Source organism: Squalius cephalus (assembly GCF_949319135.1).
Source record: "Squalius cephalus genome assembly, chromosome: 25".
Taxonomy (NCBI): Eukaryota; Metazoa; Chordata; class Actinopteri; order Cypriniformes; family Leuciscidae; genus Squalius; species Squalius cephalus.
The window spans coordinates 23,924,554-23,934,900 of record NC_137146.1 but is presented as its reverse complement, the minus strand read 5'-3'; positions in this window follow the sequence as shown (position 1 = coordinate 23,934,900).

Sequence of the window (10,347 nt, the reverse complement as noted above, 5' to 3'; positions counted from 1 at the left end):
GGATTGACCACTTGCCTTAAAGTGTACACAGCAAAGGTGAACCCACACCAATGTATTGCTAGAAGTTAAACTAATATTCAATGAGTCAGGCCCACTTTGGGGGAAATTAAACAACACAAAGAGAGACCAAGTTAATATAGATTTCAAATAAATAATTTATTAATTAAAAAAAGTCAGTAAATGTAAGCTAAAACTAAATTGTGGTGTGAATCAGTATATTGTTTGTAAAAAAAAAAAAAAAAAAAAGGAAAATGAGGAAGAGCAGCAGCCAGCCATGAAGCAAACAGTCAGATTTCTACCTGGCTCTTATGTTCTCTCCAGTCTTTGACCAGAGGTCCATTTTGGTAGTTGCACAAGATACAAGCTACAGTGAAAAGTTGGTTAATGCTCCCTGAAATAGACAAAGGGATTACTGTGTCAAAAAGTTTGTTCTCCTTAACCCGCCTGATCAGCCTTTCAACATGAACTCGCAGCCGCGCGATTGACTGTGTCTCCAGGACGTCCTGTGCTGCCATTTGTTCCTTGTTGGAGCGGAAGGCAGGCCTGTGAAGTCTTCCTGGCACAAGGTTGTCCACCCTAAAGCCCTTGTCCACCATCACAGCCATGTCAGGGGACAGGAGAGGTATGATGCCAGACATTCTGAAGAGCTCACGGTCACTGATAGAGCCGCCATAGAGAGCAGAAACAAATGTCAGAGGACCATGTGGTGCCATGCCAATCATGGCCTTGAAGGTACAGTGTGATTTGTAGTGCGAGTACACCTCACTCTGTAGCACAAGTGAGGATGGAGTTTGACACCGCAGTTCTGTGCAGTCAACAATGACCTGAGTGTCTGCATATTCCTTGAACTCAGGAGGTAGGCTGGCTGTGATTTCTTCAGGTGTCATCCAGATACACACAGCTCCCAGTACACAGTAAAGAAAGTTGGCCCAGGTTGTGATGATCCTGCTGGCTGTTGTCCGATGGATGTTAAATCGGTGGCCAAGCTCTCTCTGTGTGCATCCGGTTGATAGATAATTTAGAAAAAGAAATAACTCATCTATGGGCAGCAACTTAGTTGATCTGTTCGATGTTGTCTTCTCTGCCACACTTGTCACACGGATCATCCTTGATGTTGCTGGTTCGATGAGCCTCCAGAATGCCATCAGGTGGTCATAAGAATGGAATCTTTTAAACAAAAAACACAAAAATAACATTGCTGTTAGTCATGGTAGTCTAATTTAGTTACACATGATCAATTATCTTAATTTTTATTCACTACATTTATTTTATATGAAGAAAAGACAATGAAAGGTTGTGTTGAGTGCTGTAGGTAGCACACGTTTTGGCCTGATCTCATTATGTTAGTCATAAATTACATTACTTTTATTTTTGATATTTGATGTACACTTGAAGGAAAATACTCTTCCTCTTGTAAGGTGGACTTTTAGTGGAGCAACATTTTACATGTGTAGTAGCCCATCTTTACTTTCACTAAAGTGCATGACTTGTGTGATTTTTTTTTTCCATCACTGTTAATATGGTACAAGATATCAGCTTCCTGCAATTCAAAACACTTAATTATGACTCACCTGGTATAAAATCGGATGTCCTCGTCCGATCCTGCAAAGCGCTTCAGTCCTAAACAACTCCGCAGCTGGAGAGCCTGAATTTGTAGTTCGAGCTCCTTTACTTTCTGGCGAAGTGTATCGTTTTCCTCAGCTAACTGATCTGCGACCATTGCTGTGGTAGGAGTAATACAGTAATCATGATCTGGTGCCAGGGTAGCCAGCTCCATCTCTTCTTCTGAGTCGATGTAATGGACAGGAGGAGGGCTATCCGCTCTGGGTCTCCGCTCCCACACGCTCGCCCTCGGTGGCGGTATTTGAAAATTATTCCAGGAAAAAAGAGCAGGAATGGCCCCTTTCTTCAACCTTCTCAATTTTCCCGGGTTGTTTACAAAATCGACCTTTTGGAAATGCCTGCTGCAAACACGACTCGTCTTGCTTGGGGTGAAGTCGTCCCACCGTACTCTTACCATCCATTCGGCTCTCACCAACACATCCACTGGAAAGCTATGAAAGCTTACAGTACTGTTGTACCTGGACGAATTCGCACACAGGGGTACACAACAATGGAGTGCGGTCTTTTTCACGCGTTGAAACGCCAACCGCCTCTCTTTTACCCGAAATCCGCTCATGTTGAAACTTTGTCTAACTTATGTCTACTCAAAACTAGCGACTCCGGAAAATCTCCACGACGACAACAACAACACGACCTACCGGAAGTAGTCGACCGCACACTCAAAACACGGAAGTTAACCGGAAGTTCTATTGTGCACGTAGCCTATAATCGTTGTTTTCGGGCGATGTGCTGCGTACCGTATCGATCAGATTCCTGAAGTCTTTCTTCAGAACCTCCGTCTGGCGCAGCCTGATGTCGTTCACTCCCGCGTGCAGGACCACAGTTCCGACGTGCTCGTCACTGTTCAGAATCTCGGGAACGTGAGCGGCAATTTCAGAAACACGAGCACCAGGAAAGCAGTGACTGTGCACTTTACTTTTACCTAATGTAGCGTGTACGTGTCGAACGATGGAATCGCTGATGATCACAGCATCGCGTTCTGTTTCGCGAAGAGGGGAGAAGCGGTTTTGTGTGGATAACTCGAAAACCGGGAGGGTCGGAGAGAGTCTTGGTCTAGACCTGACTCGCATCTTCCGCTGCGGAACCATCCAGGCTTCGTGGTGGCGTGTTGGAGCCGGAGTGAACGAGACCATGGCTGATCGCGAGCTCGGCGCTCGGGACCGATGCTGAGTAACGCACGGAGTAGACGAGGTCGGAATCAGCGGGTTAGTAACGTTAATCACTGATTTGTGTGCATCGGCGTGATGTTTCAAGAGCTAACCGCCGTCTCTTAGCTCGGCTTGTCTCACTAAAAGGTTGTGGATCTGTTTCTCAACAGCTTCCAGCTCGGACTGCAATGCGTGCAGCTCAAATGTGTCCTCACCTGCACCAAAAGGTAGACTACTTACAGTACATCTGATATATTCGCCATTTTAACAGATGGACAGTAAGTTAGCAACGACGCTACCAGTGATGCTATCAATATTAATACTAATTTATGACTAAACTCTTGGATATAATCCGTCTTTTTAGTGGTACGGGTGTAGAGTAGACGCACGATAGGCGAAAAAAATAAAAATAAATGTTTGTTTGTAAGTGAGTGTGGAGAAGACGCGTTCAGCCGTGATCCACGGACGTAACCTATAGGAGTATCCAGCGTTGGATCACTAATAGGCTTGAGACGCGTCTGCTCAACAGTCCGCGTTGTAACTATGAGGTTTGAGCAGTAACGTTAGTGCTTCTCAGTGAGGAAAAGTGGAAAATGTTCGTTGTAAGTGAGTTTAAAGAGAAAATCAAGAATTATAAATCAGATCGATAGAACTCCAAAGACAACAACGTGTTCAGACGCGACGCATGCAAAAGATAGTCTTTTCTATTTCTATAGGTTTCTTGAAGGAAAACATAATTCATTATCTCTAAGTATTCTAAACCTATCGTCTGTTAACAAACCTATTCTCAAACACTCCATAAACTCACAGATAGATACCGAAAAGAACCATTAATGTAAAATTAAGTGTAATTTAATCATTATACTTTTTTTCATGTACAACTGATGCTTTATTCGTAGGCTACATACTTTCTTTTGAAATTGATTTTAACCAAAACAGTTTTTTGTTTGTTTTTTTAAAGAAGCATTGTGTGCCGTGTTTGGTTTCTTCCTATTTCTGATTACTACAATGGACAGCATGCATCTGTATTTCACTCTTAACCCGAATTAGTTGACTTTACTAGAAAATTGCACGGAAACCTGTTGCCTTAAAAACCTGTTGCCTCACACAAGGTGAAACTAAAGAGATCAAGCATAACATTAAGTGGATGCAGTAGACAAATCAAGTTTACATTAGTAGTCTTTACTTAAAATCATTAGTTCACATATTTATTTTTATTTGGAGTGTTCATTGTATTAAATAACTATTTTATGTTATACAAATGTTATATTTATGTAATGTCTTATACTATTTTGATATTTATTGTAATAAATGCATTCTGTCACATAAATTGGAAGGGAAGAAAATGAAACCATTCATTTCAATGTTCCAATGGTTTTTTTATTCATTGTTGATGACAAAAAAACAAAAAACAGGAAACACTTCAATGTAATAAACTTGTCAACCAAAAAACAAGTAAAAGTAAGCATTGAAACTGCTTGCAAACAGAATGCACATAGCTCTTAGCACGGTTTCAATGTTGTCCATCATAACTTCTTCCTCGATGATGATGTTCAATGAGGCTTGATTGAGACGGAGAGAAGACGAGAGCACAACACCTTCATGCTCAGTGAGGAAGATTCTAATGTCCAGATGGCAGAATGAGTCATCGTCATTAGAGTCCTAACATAAGAGCACAATCATGACATTTCTCATTAAATAACCATTAATAATGTTAAGCAATAGAGTCTAGTCATGAGACAATCAAACACACGAGGGAATGTGGGAATTGGTTATGACTGCTGGAGTATATTAAAGAGATAGTCTACCCAAAAATAAAAATTCCGTCATCACAATGATCGACACACACATAAAGCTCATCATTTATAAACACAGAAGCTTGTGCATGCATCACACACCAGAACAAACCCCATTGGTTCTCGTTCCTCACGCAAGTTTTTCGTTTCCGTGTTTACCATACGTGATGTGCTCTTTGAATGTGTGTAACTTTTTTCTTTAGATATAGAAGTCTAAATTAAATCTGTTCATTATATAAAGTGATTTGGATTAAACAGCTTGATTAATTTTACGACGCCTTTAAAGACCATTTTGGATCTTTAAAGTTTTGGTTAAATTGACTTTCAATGGAGGGACAGAAACTTATCAGGTTCCATTATAAATGGAAAAAGGGATAGTTCACTCAAAAATTAACATTTGCTGTTAATTTACTCCCCCTCAGGCCATCCAAGATGTAGGTTGAATTTTTTTCTTCAGTAGAACAGTAAAGAATGTTTTTAGCTGAAACTGTGGTCCTTGCTGATTCATACAAGTAAATGACTACAGTCACTTTGAGAGTCAAAGAAAAAAAATACAGGCAACACCAAATTAATCCCCATGGCTCCTGAGGACACATTGAAGTCTTATGAAGCGAAACTGAACATTATATTACCTGTAATCCACAACCTTGGCAAACGGTTCTGAGCGCGTTCCCGACAGTCTGGAGCCTGTTGTGGAGTAAAATATGAACACAAGTTACATAGCTAGAACAACAAGAAATGGTCAACAAGAAAGCAGAGCCAACCAAGCACAATATTGATTGTATTGCACAACCAATGTTGTAGCATTTTTTGTGACATGTTTTCATTTCTTAAGCTGTGAAAACCAATTCAAGTGTATAATTCGTTGGTGGACCTCATAAGTGGACCGTAAGCGCATTAATGGAGCTAAATGTGCACAAACATTCTTGGTGTATGAAAGAAAATGGTCCAGTTCTACAGTAGCTCCCATGTTTTAACCTGTAATGTTTTAATAGGTAACATATTTCGTCACATATAACATCACAATACTTACACTTTCACTGCATCTTCAAAAGAACCTGTAAAAATAGATTTTTTTTTTAGCTCAACAACCCAGTTGAAGTTATTATTTCACTGTAATAAGTTAACATCTGTTAACTTAACATTGTCATTTGAAAAGCTTGTTAGGTTATTACTATAAATGGAACAAATAAACATTAGGAAACAAAATTATGAATTTTTACAAAAACATATCAGTGACAAACTAGCGTTCACTAAAAGCAACATGCTGATGTTAACCGCCAGAAACACTTCTTTGTTGGCAAACCAGCTTATGGTGCATATTCTGACACCTACTGGAATGGAGTGTGAGGCGTTAATATCAAAGGAAAATGCTTTTTTTTTTTTTTTTTACCTATATATATATATATATATATATATATATTTTTTTTTTATCATGTAACTGTTATATTCAGGAAATTTAAAAGAGCTTTATGACCTTTATAAGAACTATTTAGCACATTCTGTAATGTCAGAGAGCCAGAAACACTCACGAAATGCTAACGTTATAGCTAAATTGTGAACATACAGTACACTACACATACACTTGCTAAAGTTATCGTAACTGTGAACTGACAGAAACACCTATTTAAATATTAACATTATAGTTAAATCTGCAGTCCGTAGTTTTCCTCTTTGTCGCCATCTCTGTTCGAAATCTGCAATTGCAGTTATTCACGGAATTATCAACTTTATGTGGGTTTTGCCTCGGCACGGCACAGCGCGGATGAATCCAATGTTTTGAGGAGAATATGCGGCTGTCAGTGAGACAACCCTCGCTGCAGCCTGTAGCACGATGACATAGCTGGATGATCCAATACGTACTGGATGGAGGTGTGTTTGGGTTATAATTCGCATGCGCTGGTCATGTGTACAGAATGTGACGTAATGGCGTAATGACGCAAAGACATGCTTGAATTTCCTGCAGAAATCCACCAGTGCCACTGGAATTAAAAACATTATTACAAGCTTACCGTTTTGAATCGAGCTAAGGCAAGCAGAGAGTTTTGAACACTGGCTGGTTATGTACTTGAAGCCAATTCGAAGCCTCCTTCACATGCAGCCTCCAAAAGCGTCCTTCATTTCCTGTGAAATGAAGAATACAACACATGGATCACGGCCCTGCCTCGTTGTGGAACTGTTGTATTTTATTATCTGTAACAAAGATTCATATGTATGCATTGACATTAACTAATAGGGCTTTATTCTAAAGTGTGACCAATATTTGAAATGTACCAATGAATGTACAGTATAAAAAGTTCAGAAATGTCTATCCACTTGGTACACTTACAAGAGTAGGAAGATGAAGACAGATCAATTAGGGAATAATAAGGTAACATGATGCATGATGTTGTGTACCTCCAAAGCTCAATAGCTGGATGAATTGAATTTGGCCAGTCCGTTGGGCCTGAGAGTCGACTTGAGGTAAGAAATCTCAACTTGAGCTCCCAAGCTGAGCTCAGCCAGAGCCTCATCTCACCAGAAGACCTTAAAGACCTTGTGGCCACACCTCAGAGACAAGTTCCTGATGGAGACCTCTGCATCAGCGACTCGTGTCATCCTGAGTACCTGCATGTACAACTTCACAATGGGAAGATTGTTGCTAATGCACTGCAAGTGAACACAATTACTAGTGCTTACACATTATTTATACAACATTGGCTGTGAATCTGAATAAAATGTGTCTTTACACAAAACATTATCATAATTCAACCTGTATGTATTAAAATCCGTAGTCACCATGCAAAAGCTATAAAAATGATGACTGAGATTATCTTAAATTTATACTATTTTTGAGAGGACTATTTTGTCCTTTCACAATTCTGCTGTTTTTGCCATTTTTGCTTTCTACCTCCTCTGGCAACTCAAAGGGAGCAGTTTTGCATTTTTTGGATGCAGGACCAAGAAAAGTTCACGCCTGTCCAAATTTCATGGACAATATGTAATTTTTTATAATATAAGCCACACCCGTTTCAAACAGTTGGGTGTCGCCGTCCACTGGAGCCATAAAGGTTCTCTCACCATTAGTGAGGGCACTGATGGTGGTCGTTTAGAAAGATTCAATCTTAACTTTCTTTGTGGACAACTTTCTCTGTAGATGAGCCGGGTGAAAGCAGGTCCGCTGTACGGTGAGCTTGCAGCTGACATTCTGGAGGGAAACAGAAAATACACATTGACTCAATAAGCTTTGGACTTGAAAGAGCTAGACAGAAGATCAATGGCAACTCAGTATGCAAATAATAAAACTATATCATCAGTGTCCAATAGGTTCAGCATTCAGTCAGTTTAGTGCAGGAGTGTCAAACTCATTTTAGGTAAAGGGCAGGATGGGAAAAAAAATTTAACCATGTGCCGGCCGAATTACCCTTTTTAAAACCTTAGTGCGCTGACAATAAGCCTACATTAATATTAACCATACAAACTACAAATTAATAAAACTAGAAAAATAAAACTGTGAAAAGACTGTTAATAATGTTTTATGTAATATTTTTTACAAGGGTGGCCCGATTAAGATTTTATATTGCTGATTCCATTTTTTTTTTCAAGCAAATTGGCCAATTCCGATAGCCGTTTTTTTTCCTTTAGGCAAATTTATTTGTTGTTTATTTACTCTATAACATCTGTCTCCAGCCATTTTAAATGTAATCATGATGCAAACAAAGATGCTACACATGTAGCATGATAATTATTTTTTTATTTCAATTAGATTGTATAATTTCAGGATTTACAGCAAAAACAAAATGGTCTGACTTTTGTTTTGTGAAATTATGCTAGAAGACACCAGCACAAAACAAAAACTATTTGGTTACTAGCGTAACCTCAGTTCCCTGAGATAGGGAACGAGAATTGCGTAGCTATACGCAGTGGGGAAACTCCTTTTCCTCGATTTACTGAAGCTTATATGTAAAACGCATTTGCAGCTGCACAGCACCTCTTCAGCTGCATGCGGGCGCCTCTGACGTGCGACCAATGAGCTAGCCCTACGTCAGAGCGCCCCAAGGGGGCGTGGCCTTAGCCTATAATAGAGCTGGTAAGTCCCGCCCATCCGTAAAACCCCAAGTGGACCTCTAGGTTGAAAAATCGTCAATGCAAGTGAATGGGAGAAAATAATTATTTTCTGATCCCGTTTGAATTGTGCCATGAATGTGAACATATGTTGTATGTGAATTTTTTATATAATGTTTCATGTTACGAGTTTGACAGTATATTGTATGATTCTTTGGCTAGCAGTTGTGGAAAAGACATAACGAGAAAGACTATGTAAGATTAATAAGGGAATTAAGATCAATATAACTCAAAGGGGATTGAATTACAGGGAATAAGAACCGAATTATTATGCAAATTATTCAGAATTAATATTTAACACTTTATCAACTATTCGTCCACCGATAAGTTGAGATTAGGGTATTTTATCAATTCTGGACAGAATATTATCCCGTGGCCTACGGTAATAATATCATAAAGTTATGATAACTGATTAATATGAGCAAGGTAGCAAAATCTACAGTTTAAGGCAGTAACTTGTAAGCACACAGCACAAGACGCTTGTATGTAAAATCAACCAAGACTTTATTGAACTACTCTAATACACACAAACTAAACTAACACGAAAACACACAAACATTCATTCAAACAGTGACAGAGAGTGATGTTATTAACGGAGGGTGAATGGAGTCCCAAATGTCTAGCGTTAGACACTATTTCTTGACCGCAACCTGAGAGAATCAAGCTACTAGCACTTTAATCTTAGTTCGTTTTCGTAATAAGATTTGCACCAGTTCAGCCAGAATTAGGAGATATTGTGTACTTGCGTTTAGATGCTCCTGAGCGCGTGCGTTCCCTGTGACGAAATTGCTGGAGAGGGAATCTCTTCGGCGCTGATTGGCTGGCAGTCGGTCGATGATGCGTTCTGAGGGACAGCACTCGATGGTGAGTGGTTGGTTGGCTTTGCCGGGTGGCGCTTCGTTCGCGGGATTTCCTGGATTGCGGGTTGCTATGCAACGGAGTTTCCTCTGAGTCTGGAGCGACTCTGAGAGGGGTTTCTTTGACGAAGTTCAACGAAGGATCTTACGAAAGAGTTGATGAGTTTTGCGTGAGCTCTTGGTGGTTTGAAGAGTATGTAAGCATACACGCTGGACGATGGAAAGGTCAGCAAGAGCAAAAGTCACTGCAAAAGAGAGGCACAAGGCAGGCAAAAAGCAAGGCAAAAAGCAACGCATAGGTGCTTGTCATTGGGTTATAAGCGTGTCCATCTGACCCGTCCTTCCTTGTGCGACAGCCAATCAGATATGGTCTTGGGCGGGACCTACGCCCCGTTCTCCGGTTCTTGCATGTAATTAGCGTAAAGTCCACGTGATCACGTGTGCCCAAACTCCTGAGAGTTTAGTTAAACGCTTTAATAAGTAAACTTAATAGTTTAAATATGGTGCATCCTACACACATCTACTTTATATCAAAGTTCTAGAAATCATTTACCCATCAAGTAGGTACCAAAATACATATACTTCCCATAGTTGAGGTGGAACTAAATAAGGATTTCGCTGTGATAAGTGTTTAACACACAAAATTAACTTCAGTAATATACAGCATACATAATACAGAGAATACACATGTATGAGGCAACTTCTGGTGATTAGTTCCTATAACTGAGGTAGAAAACCTTACAAATAGGCTGTAATGAAAGTTAAACACACAGAAAGAACTCCACAGGTTACATAAAATATACATGATACTTAAGATAT